We start from the raw sequence: 11,696 nt of genomic DNA, 5'->3' as shown, positions 1-11,696 counted from the left end.
GTCGTGCGCGAAGCCGACCATCAACTCGACGAGGCAGTAGACGACGGAGTCCCGGCCAACGACCACGTCCTTGGCCTCCTCACACAAGTACGGCCGGAACCTGTCATCCTCCTCCGCCACCGCCGACCATCTGAGCGGCCCCCACTCGCCGGACGCGCAGGAGAAGACCTGGTAAGTGGTAGGTCATGCCGCCATTGATGTAGTCCACTCCTCCTTGCTTCACTGCGAGTATCCGTACGCCGACGCCGGGCGTCGAGTCATCGTCGCCGGTGACGAGCATGTACTTGCAGATCGGACCGAACGTGGCGGCGGGATTGGGGACGAAGCTGCAGCTCCCGGTCAGGGGGTTGCACAGGCACAGATCACCCGCCGCGCTTCCGCCGAGGAGGAGGAACCCGTCGCGCGACGACAGCGGCTCGTCGTACGAAGCGGCGTCGACGCCGCCGCGAGCTGCGGCCGCCGGCACCGTCGTGTCTGCAGCGACGTCGGAGGAGAGCAGGTCCTCGAACGGCCCCGGCACGTACTGCAACCGGGCGACGTGGCGTCCGTCAAGCCAGCGCCGGTGGAAGAAGCCGAGGAGGAGGTTGGGGTTGAAGCGGTCGGGATAAGGCCGGAGGCGCGAGGCGTTGGCGATGATAGCGCGCCGCCACGGCTTGCAGGCTCCGGCGCATCGGACGACGGCACTGGCGGAGTCTAGGCGGCGGAGGATGTCGACGAGTAGGTCGCAAGGTAGCGACGCCCACATGTTCGCGTCGTCTTTACGAAGAAGCTAGCGGTTTGCTGTCACACCTGTTTTAAAACAAAATCAAGTGCTACGTATAAATCAAGTGCTACGTATAAATCAAGTGCTACGTATACATGTCAGGATCTAGTTTCATACGTATAAGGACATTATTAGTGAATAATAATAACAATATCATGTTAAAAATAAGAGAGTATATCAGTACTTACGCTTAGTCCTTGAAACGAAAGCTCCAAACTTCACAGGCAATTGACTGGGGGCTGCGTACGTAAAGAACTCAGCATCATCTTCAGAAAGTTTCACACACCTTCTTCTTCTGAGCAGCAGTAAGCATTGATGAGTACACTTATGATTGGTACTCAGCAAGGCCACAAGAAATAACCAGATAAACGATTTAAGTCCATCTTCAGATTTATTAATCATGTTAGGGTCAAGGTCGCTCTTGACTGCAGAGACGCTACGAGACCTTTACAAAGATTCCTTAATAAGTGATAACCCGCTAAGGTTTCCGGATCAGTAGCAGAGCATAAACCTCCTTAGTGGGTACAGTGTCTTAGCAAAGCTCACTTTCCAAGAGGACCGGGTTATACCCCATCTACCGCCGCCCCTCTTGCCCTTTCGGCAAGACCGCTTCAAACTAGAGTCTCTAATTAATTACCTAAGATCAGAGCCATATAGTTCTTGTGGTTGCACTATTTTCCTAGGTGGTCGCTCCATGTTCCAATTAAAATTATCATGATATTATAAACAAAGCATAGGTAGAAGGGTGGTTAGGGACACTTGCCTTTCTCCAAAGAATAGCTGCTCTTACTGCTCTTCAGCTCTTGCTCTCTTGAAACTCTTAATCTTCAAATCTTTAGTAACCCTTCTACTCGAAGCAATCACCGACACAAACATACAAGCAAGCAAACAAATACAACTAAGAATAATATACTAAAATAAAATAAAAGCTCAACTAAAAATAATACACCAAAATAAAAAAGAGTTTTAAAAGAACGTACTAAAGGATAGGATTCAATTATAGGATCACGAAGGTGCAAGGAACTAAGGTTGAAAAGGTACAATCGAGTGATTTGAATTATAAAAGAAAAGACAAGCGCTACATGCTTCATTTATTTTAGTTGAGAAAAATAATGTAAAGATATTTTAGAGAAATATCCTATGTTAAAATTAACTTACATTATATTTATATTTTGAAAACTCGACGTAAAGCTTAACCAGATTTTAGTTACAAATATTTATGTATAGCTTATACCACTTTAAACATTTAATTTGGAAAAGATATCATATGTGGGAACATCTAAGAGCATAATTCATGTTGAACTAACCAAATTATAATTCAACAACACATTTATGTTTATATTAGCAAAATTAACATTTAATTATGAAAACTTGACATATGCTTTTATCCATAAAGTAAATTAAATAAACATTAATCAGATTAAGTTTAATTTATAAAAAGTCGAGGTATAACTCTAATTAGCTTTTAATTGGAAGATTTGTTTAATTAAATATTAACCAAATTTACATTAGTTATGAAAATGCGTTGTTAATCTTTAATTAGATTTTAATTAGAAAAATAAGTATATAAATACTTAATCACATTTATATTCTGAACAAATTACAAAACATAGAATATGATCAACACTGCTTCTAATGCGTAATTTAAGTTGATATGAATCTAACGCAATAAGAACGAGGTTAAATGGAGCTAAAACGCAAAAGATATGACTTAATGAATCTCTACGGACTTGCTGGAGAGGTTTAGAAACTTCTAGGGGCTTAACTGCGAGAAACCGAGGGCAGAAACCTAATTTCGTCAAGAAACCCGAGGACTAACGCGCAAAAGCTTAAAGACGAACTGGATTGCGAGAATCTAACTTTTATGAGGGCCCTTTCGTAAAAACAGCAAGACTCAAACTTTAAGATCAGGAGTTCCTTTTTTTTCAAGGGTTAAACTGCAAAACGGCGTCATCTTCAACCTCCCGACTGAATCGGCCCGTGCGGCTGGTCCGGCCTTCCCGGCGGCGTCGATCGGGCTGGGGCGGCGGCGCGGTGCGCAGGCCCGGGCGCGGGGCGGCTCAGGGGCAGCTCGGGCGCGCGGGCGGCTCGGCGCGCGGGAGACTCTGGCGCGCAGGGCCAGGCTGCGGCGAGTGGCGGCACGGCGCGGCTCGGGGCCAGGAGGCGGTGAGCCGGCGCGGGCGCCCAGGAGGCGGCGAGGCGACAGCGGCTGGTGGCGGCGCGGACCAGGGGAGCGACGCTAGGCGGCAGGGCTAGGCGAGCGGCTCGGGCGGTGGGCGGCCGGCGGCGGCTGCGCAAGAGGGGGCCGGGCGAGCAGGAGCCCGGGCGGAGGCCATGGCCATGGCCACGGTGGAACAGAAACATGGAGAGGGAGAGAAAACAGGGACTCGCTGCAAACGAAGCCCGATCTCGCGCATGAACGGCAAAACGGGACGACAACGATGAGACGAAGGCGTCGGTGCGCTCACCTTTGGCCGAGGAACGACGGTTGCGTCGGATTTGCTCGCCGGAGTTTACCGGATTGATAAGTTCATCCTCGAATTGCGGGTGTTAGGGTTATTGAAATGAGGTGGCATTTGCGGCGTTGGAACGAGAATGTCAAGGAGATCACCGGAAAGTATTTATAGGCTGGATTGGAGTCCGCACATCCATGTTTGCCATGTCTCGTAGTACAATTTTTATTCATCACATCTGCACATGTATGCTATTTCTGATGTTGCTAACAATTTAATCTCATGAGCAATTTCTTGTTACAATGTTACGTGTGATACAATCGTCACTTCACCTAAAAATTTGACCTGCCACGTCTCATTTGAAATATGTTGCATATAACACAATTATTACATACCTAAAGAAATAATCTATTAGATATCAAGAAATATATTTACATATGTACATTGCAACTCACATGCAACCATTAGTATATTTTTTAGGTTACCTCATGTTATTTTTAATAATAGCACGTGTGGGTAATATAGATGCACATTTATGGGTTACTTTAAGGTATTTTTATTTAAGTATTAGTGGTGGACAATTTAGTTACTAATTTAGGAGGAGGTAATTTTAAATTATTTTTATAATAACATAAGTGAGTTATTTTTATGGTGGACCTTGCTAAAGTACACTCCTCCCAGGAGTACACTCTTACCTCCTGGGAGGTAAGACGTGAATTAAATCTGGACCCTTGATTATTAAGAAAAAAATCCAATTAGAAAATAGAAAAAAACTACTAACCTACTTCTTTCCATCTACCGGTGACATATATGCATGCATCCATCCAGTCTTTATCTCTGTAAAGTCCTGTCAGCACGCGTGCATAGCATCATAAACATTTTAATTTTTTTTCCACAATTTTTTTCTCTACTAGCGTGCAACAGCATGTAGTTCCATATTTGCCATGTCTCATAGTACAATTTTTATTCATCACATCTGCACATGTATGCTATTTCTGATGTTGCTAACAATTTAATCTCATGTCCAAGCAATTTCTTGTTACAATGTTACGTGTGATACAATTGTCACTTCACCTAAAAATTTGACCTGCCACGTCTCATTTGAAATATGTTGCATATAACACAATTATATCTATTAGATATCAAGAAATATATTTACATATGTACATTGCAACTCACATGTCAAGGAGATCACCGAAAAGTATTTATAGGCCGGATTGGAGTCCGGATTTATTTTTCTTATTTTTCTAATTTTGGGAATTAATTTCGGATTCAAAAACAATTCTAGAAAATTCTGAAATCGTAATTAAATCATGAAAATACTCCGAACACTTCGAAAAATTTAGGAAAATTCTTGGAGATGATTTGGGACATGAGTAACCCAAGTAAAATACTTGAAGCTCCTAGAAAGACTTGTAGAACCATCCAAAAATTAGATTAAGCTCTAGAAAAAAATTCCCAAAAAAGCTAAAAAATTCTCAGAACAACCTGGTCGTCATCTAAACGCATTTTAAAATACTTTCACTTAATAAAAATCAAGATGCATCGGTATGAATGCAACACACAGAACAACACTATTTAATTCAGAAAAAAACAACCCATTGCTTTCCTAAACTAAATTTCCTAAAAAAAATAAATGTTGGAAAAATTTTAAAATTATGAAAAAATTATTGTTCAATTATTGTTTTTAATCACATCATGAAATTCAAAAATTTCAGGGTGTGACATTTGCTAATTCCATACTTGTATGATACATACACGGATCAAAATTCGTTGAAGGCTTTGCGTATTCGGTTTGAAAATGTATCCAACTCGGTAGGGCCCGGAGTTGCAGTATTCCTAAGCCGAAAGACATCAAAAAAGACCAGCGAAATCTTATTCAAATCCTAAAAAAGGGAACATCAAGTTTTACCCTAAAAATGCTTACTAAATTTTAATTACTTTTCCACACTAAAGAATTTGAGCTGAGACAGAGTATATGCATCATCTTATACAATTATTGGGAAAAAGTCTATTTTACTCCCCTCAAGTATTTACTTTGTTCGTTTAACCCCTCGAACAAAATTTAAACTCACCTACTCCCCTGAACTATTTCATTTGCTTCAATCTACCCCTAATAAGATTTTTCTTTTTTTTTCTCCATTCCAACATCACCCAAAGATGCAAATAACAGTATATATGTACCAAATCATGGCTAATCTCTTCTTCATTTACTGCTCCCTTGATCCCAAATTATAAATCATTTTGCCTTTTTTAATTAATAGATTTTGCTATGCATTTAGATATATATTATATCCAGATGTACAGTAAAAGAGATGAAGTTAGAAAACCCAAAACGATCTATAATTTGAGATAGAGGTTAATTTGAGATAGAGGTAGTACAAAAGAGATTGCAAGGTCACCATCAACATCTGCGAACGGAGGGTTATTTTTATATCAAATAAGCAACAAAAGATGAATTGCCCCCATAATTCAATTGTACAAATCATGTATAAGATCGCCAAATATTTTTAAATATTGCATTAAATTAGTGACAGGCAGCTTAACACTTAGCTATAAGTACTTCGTCTTAGATAAGTACCTTGACCAATCCATCTCGTATGGATACATGGTTCCACGGCCGACACCAATTATTCCGGCAGGCCGGAGAGAGCCTGTGTTTAACATCCATGATGAGATCCTTCTGGTCAATGTCACCGAACACGCAACCACTCCTCGGTCAGAAGCCCCTTATGATGAGCCAGACCTCCCCCTCTTGGGCAACCCGGGATCAAGCTGTGCAGGGTCCATCGCCGGCCGCAGCGTCCACTCGCTGTCGTCGCCGACGTGCACCCACACCTCGATCTTGTGGCCCCGCAGCTGCAAGATCAGGGACAGCCGGCCGTCCTCTGACATGGCCAGAACGAGCCTTTTACAGGTATAGATATCCAGCACCTTGTGTTTCTCCGGCAGCTCCATCGTCCATGTCCGCTCGGCGCGCACGTCGATGGCGAACACGCACCTGCGAGCTGTACTGGGCCGGTTACCGGCGAATAACCTGACGAGCCAGTAGACGGAGCCTCGGCGGACGACCATGTCGTTGGGCACGCCCCTCATGTCCGCCATGATCAGCCCCTTCTCGAACTTTGCCGAGCGTTTCACCGGCCCCCACTCGCCGGAAGCGGGGGAGAAGATCTGGTAGATCACGCCGCGCTTCACGTCGCATTCCCGCCTCACGGCGAGGATCCACGCCGCCGCCGTCGTCGGTGACGAGCACGTACGTGCACATCTTGAATGCACCGAGCTCGGCGGCGGGGATGAACCTGCAGGTTCGCGGGCAAGGGGATTGCACAGGCAGAGATTTGTGACCTTGCTCCCGCTTCCGCCGCCAAGGAGCGCGAACCCGTCGCGCGACGACAGCGGCGCGTCGTACTGCCTGACGTCGACGCCGTAGCAGGCGGACCACGGTAAGAGGAAGATGATCGACGTGCGGTGCGGGTTGTGGTTGTTCTCCCACGTGTCCCACGCTGTGTCACCGGTGTCCATGGCGAACAAGTTCTCGAACGTTCCAGGCGCGTACTGCAGGCGCGCAAGGTAGGATGAGGATCAGCATCTGTAGAAGAAGCCGATGAGGAGGTTGGGATTGAAGCGGTCGGGTCGGGGCCGGAGGCACGAGGCGTTGCCGATGATGGCGCGCCGGCACGGCCTGCAGGCGCCGGCGCATCGGACGACGGCGGTGGCGGCCAGAAGGCGGAGGACCTCGACGAGCAGATCGTGTGGCAGCGACGCCCACGTTTCCGCGTCTATCACGTGTGAATTTCGGAGACAAAGAGGCGCTGCTTCCATGCAGGTTAATTGGCGGGAGAAGAGACCACCTCTTCGTAGCAAATGCGTATTCTTTCAGATAACATATACGATTCGATACGAGACGGAGCTGTATTACTCCTGGAATTCAAATTTTGAATTGTTTCCGTTCAAAGGAATCATATTGAACACTCCAGCTATAAAATCGTATGGTTGGTTTTTTCACCTAAAAAATAACCTTTTTTAGTTTTTGACTGCATCGTCGATTGCGTTGGCCCGGCGATCTACGTCGCATAGAACGAAAAGCTGGACCAGAGATAATGCGAAAAGCTGGACCGGAGATCGAACCGGTTAGGCTACTATATATACCCTGGTTTGAGTATTTAACTCAACATGGATGTAAGTGTTTACATATCCTACTAGATTCAGAACCCTGTTGGGACTGGCCGTAAAACCACGACACTACCTACTGGCCATGTGCAAGCTTTATAAAGTTCCTTATAGTTCATCACACCAGTATATATTATAGATGGCCAAACGGACAGCCCGGCCCGACCTGGCATGAGCCCGATTAGGCCCAGCCTGTTTAGGCCCGCATAGTATCCGTGCCGGGCCGGGCCAGCCCACGTGCCGAAGGAGCGGCCCAGGCCTGACCTGCTGCCTTCTTAGGTGGGCCGTGCCGGCCTACTAGCCTGGCGGGCCTTAGCAGCCTGGCCGTGCTCGTGCCGGCCCGTGGCACGGCTCCAACTCCTCCTTTCCCCCAATCCCCACCGCAGCCTATATTTCCCTCAAATCGGCGAGGCCACCACCAAATCACGCCAAAATCACCACCAAATCGGAGCAGCAATAGCAACAGCCAGCAGGGACTTGCATCGACGAAGGGGCGCGGGGAGGCAGCGAAGGACCGCGGGAAGACGTGGCCGGGGGTAGGCGGAGGCCGCCTGGTGTAGGGGGAGGCGGCGGAGGGCCGCGGGAGGAGGCGGCCGGCTCCGTTGCGGGAAGAGGCGGAGGCCGCCGGGGGCAGGGCTGTAGGGGGAGGGGACAGAGGGCCGTGGGAGGAGGCCGCCGGGGAGTCGAGAGGAAGCGGAGGACGGGGGACGGGGGGACGCGGCGATCGCGAGGGAGAGGGCGAGTCACGAGGGAGGTGGCAGTCGGTGGGATGAAGGTGCCGTGAAGCAGATAGGGTTGGTTTGGGAGGAGCAAGCCACTAGTTTTAGATGGACACGGATGTGGGCTGAACGGGCCTAAACAGGCCATGCCGCCCGTTGCCGTCCCATGGGCTAAATAGGCCAGGTCGTGCCGGGTCAGCCCACGGGCTGAGGCAGCAGCCTAGGCTTGGGCCAAAATGCTGTGCCGTGGGCTGGCCCATGGGCCGTAGGCTGGCCCATGGGGCGTAGGCTGGCCCATGGGCCGCGGGCCAAATGGCCAACTATAGTATATATGCACGTTTTCTGTTTACATTATGCCGTGTACACAATAAGTTTGCATATATCAAAAGATTTAGAGAATATGAAATGACACAACCAGCATATCTCCGGCATCATCAACAAGATTAATCCATAATAACGGCTGCCATTAATCCTACCGCGTCAGCAGCAGCTAGCCTAGCCAGCGCCAGCATGGGAGTTGAATGCAATAAGATATGGCCAGCCTGCAAACAAATCTTCAAGCTAGGATATATCTTGAGGACGTCAGTGCGCAGACCATGCATAAAACACTAGGATCAGTCGACTTGATGACTGCATCATCAGCATAGATCCGTCGTCCAGCACCAGCATTATATAATTCACCACCACTGGAACAAGACCATCAGAGGATGAGGGCCATGTCGTTACCTTCTACCGCGATCCTTCTCGCCGCACTCCTCATGTCCACAGGTGATTGCAAGACTGATCTGTGCCCATTTTTCATCTTTAATTACCTCGATCTATGCGGCCAATGATCACGATTACTGACGACGCCGGCATCTGAAACTGACCTATATATGCAGGCTACGCACTGAAAGCGTCCGTGCCAGATTCGCCGTCGTTGAAGCCGGCGGCGGACCAGTGGCCGTGCAACCCGTTGGGGGCTGGAAGCACGCTAGAGCAGTGCCAAGACTTCTGCCGCAGGCTGGGCGCCAGGCTTGGTACCTACCACAATGACGTCTGCTGCTGTTATTAAACCTTTTTTTCCGTGAAATAAAAAGGCACGCATGCATGCCTGGCCGGGCCAGCGGTATTTGCCGGACCCATCAAGTATACGAATCTAATATGCATGGTTCTTCCTTCCCTATGTAATCGCATGCGTATGTTTTGTAAAACATATGGTGGATTACAGCATCTGCAGGGCACTTTGCTTTTCTTTTACGCGATTCTACGTCATAGTAACTACGACTACTTTTTTTGAGACCACGTACAATTTCCTCTCGTTAACTTTTTAACAAGTACTGAATTGCAGAATAAAAACATGGAAACAATTTGTGAATTGTTGTAACATCTGAATCAAACAAATGGTAAAATCTCACAACTAAAGTACAAGCTAATATTAAAACATAATCTATAGGATGCAACTGATTCTTAGAAGAAAAAAAACGGGTCTCAGGGAACAGATCAGAGACCGGAGAATCAGTGATTAATCGACCATGCTTGCTGCCACTAATTCTATCCCATCCGCAGCAGATAGCTAGGGTCAGCATCATTCAATAAGATGGCCTGACTGCAGGAAGCATCAGGCTAGGATGTCTTCAGAACGCTGGCAGGCCATAAAACACTAGCAGGATCAGTTGACACGAGCACAATATATGAGCATATCTCCAGCACCAGCATCATCCATCACGACTGGAACAAGACCATCGGTGGTGGAGACAACAATGGGGCCAGGTCTCGTTCCACCGCGGTCGTCCTCGCCGTAGCCGCCATCGCGGCCCTCCTCGCCACCACCGCCGCCGCCGGTGGTTACTGATCTCCGTCCCATTTTCTTCTTTAGCTGGGTGCGGATTTGTTTATAATCCAACCGTGGGTATTGACGACGTGTGCATGTATCTTTGCAGGTTAAGCACAGGAAACTACTGGCGGAGGGCTCGGTGCCGTGCAAGTACCTGGGGGCTGGGATCAACGGTGCTGCAGTGCATGGACTGGTGCAACAAGCAGGGCCAATATCTCTTATCTGGAGGTCCATTAAATAGCTGTTGGTAACACCAAACGGTACAATCAAACACTGGAAAATATATCTTATCTAAGTCAAATTGTTGTATAGATGAGATGATAAGGAAGCTATGCGCGAGATGAGAGATCCTTGGTTCGAATCTTATGCACCGCACACGTGCATATTTCTCTTTGAATGCTTCTTCCTCAAATATGAACTGCTCAAATTAATTGTTGAAACGATAATGGGCAACTGGATCTCCAGCTGTGAGAATTCTTTGATCCCTAGCGCGTCGTTCACCAGCAAATGAAGCCCCCTGCAGAGAAAATGCATAATGGGAGTTCTTTCGGTCGGCATTCTTCACCTTTTGCAATTCTTTTTGGCTTGGATACCACCAACATATCCGCCAGATCAGTGAATGCGGACTACTACATGAAAAAACTAAAAGGAAGTAGCTGCAAGCACTTCCCTTCTTATAGATCAGCAGCACACGCTTCTCTCTAACGAGTGTTGCGCTTCCCTTGAAGAGATGTTGAATCACGCTCTACAAAACTACAATAAGAAAAGTGTCTAACATGAGCAACTGCGCAGCATTTACTTTGTCAAGTTTTTACACATACCTTTGTATACCTACAATCAGAAGTGTCCAGGTCTTCGGAGTCCAACATGAAGTCGTTTTCTCCTGGTGCTGATGAAGCTCCACGATCACAGCAGCCTTACGACGAAGGGCAGGACTTCGTGGGCTGGAAAAATACTGATGAAAAAAAATCATAATATATTTTCTACGTACATTGTAATGTCCACTACTACCCTGCAAAAATTTTAAATTAAAATTCAACTCGAAATATAGTTTAAGGGGTAAATTGAACAACAAATTGTTCAAGGGGTTATCCAGATTTTGGATATACAGGGGACTAATTGTGACTTTTTTCTATACAAAACGAAATGAGCATCTCGATTATGCTGGCCGCCATTAATTCTACCGCATCAGCAGCAGGTAGCCAGGAGCCCAAGACCAATCCATCAAATCCTGCCTGCACCTGCAGACATCACAAGGCTAGTAGGATCAGTTCACTCATCACTGTACTATATATATAATATATACGTGCTTGGCACGGGTGCAAGGTGTTCGGACAGCATTGGGATACAAGACCATCGGCGCCGGAGACGACGATGGGGGCCAAGCTCGATCCGTACCCCCACCACCAGCAAGGTCATCATCGTCCTCCGCATGGTCATCGTAGCAGCACTCCTCGTCTCCAATGGTGATTACGTAGACTGATCCGTGCCCAATTTTCCTGTCTAATTAGTAATCACGCGCGGGTAATGACGATGATGTACGTGAACTCGCAACTATGCAGGGTACGGTACGCACATGGAATGCCGGCGGTGGCACCATCGCCGGAGGAGGACGACCCGCCGCCGTGCGGGGGCCCTTTTGCGAACCTGACAGAGTGTTCCAAGTGGTGCAATGGGCAGGGCTTCTACGGAGGAGGCTTCATCCACATGCTCTGCTGCTGCGGCGATCGATTACCACCTCCACAACCTGGAATTGATTAATATATGCCCGT

This window comes from Setaria italica, chromosome VIII (assembly GCF_000263155.2).
Source record: "Setaria italica strain Yugu1 chromosome VIII, Setaria_italica_v2.0, whole genome shotgun sequence".
NCBI classification, from domain to species: Eukaryota; Viridiplantae; Streptophyta; class Magnoliopsida; order Poales; family Poaceae; genus Setaria; species Setaria italica.
This window is presented reverse-complemented; position numbering follows the sequence as displayed.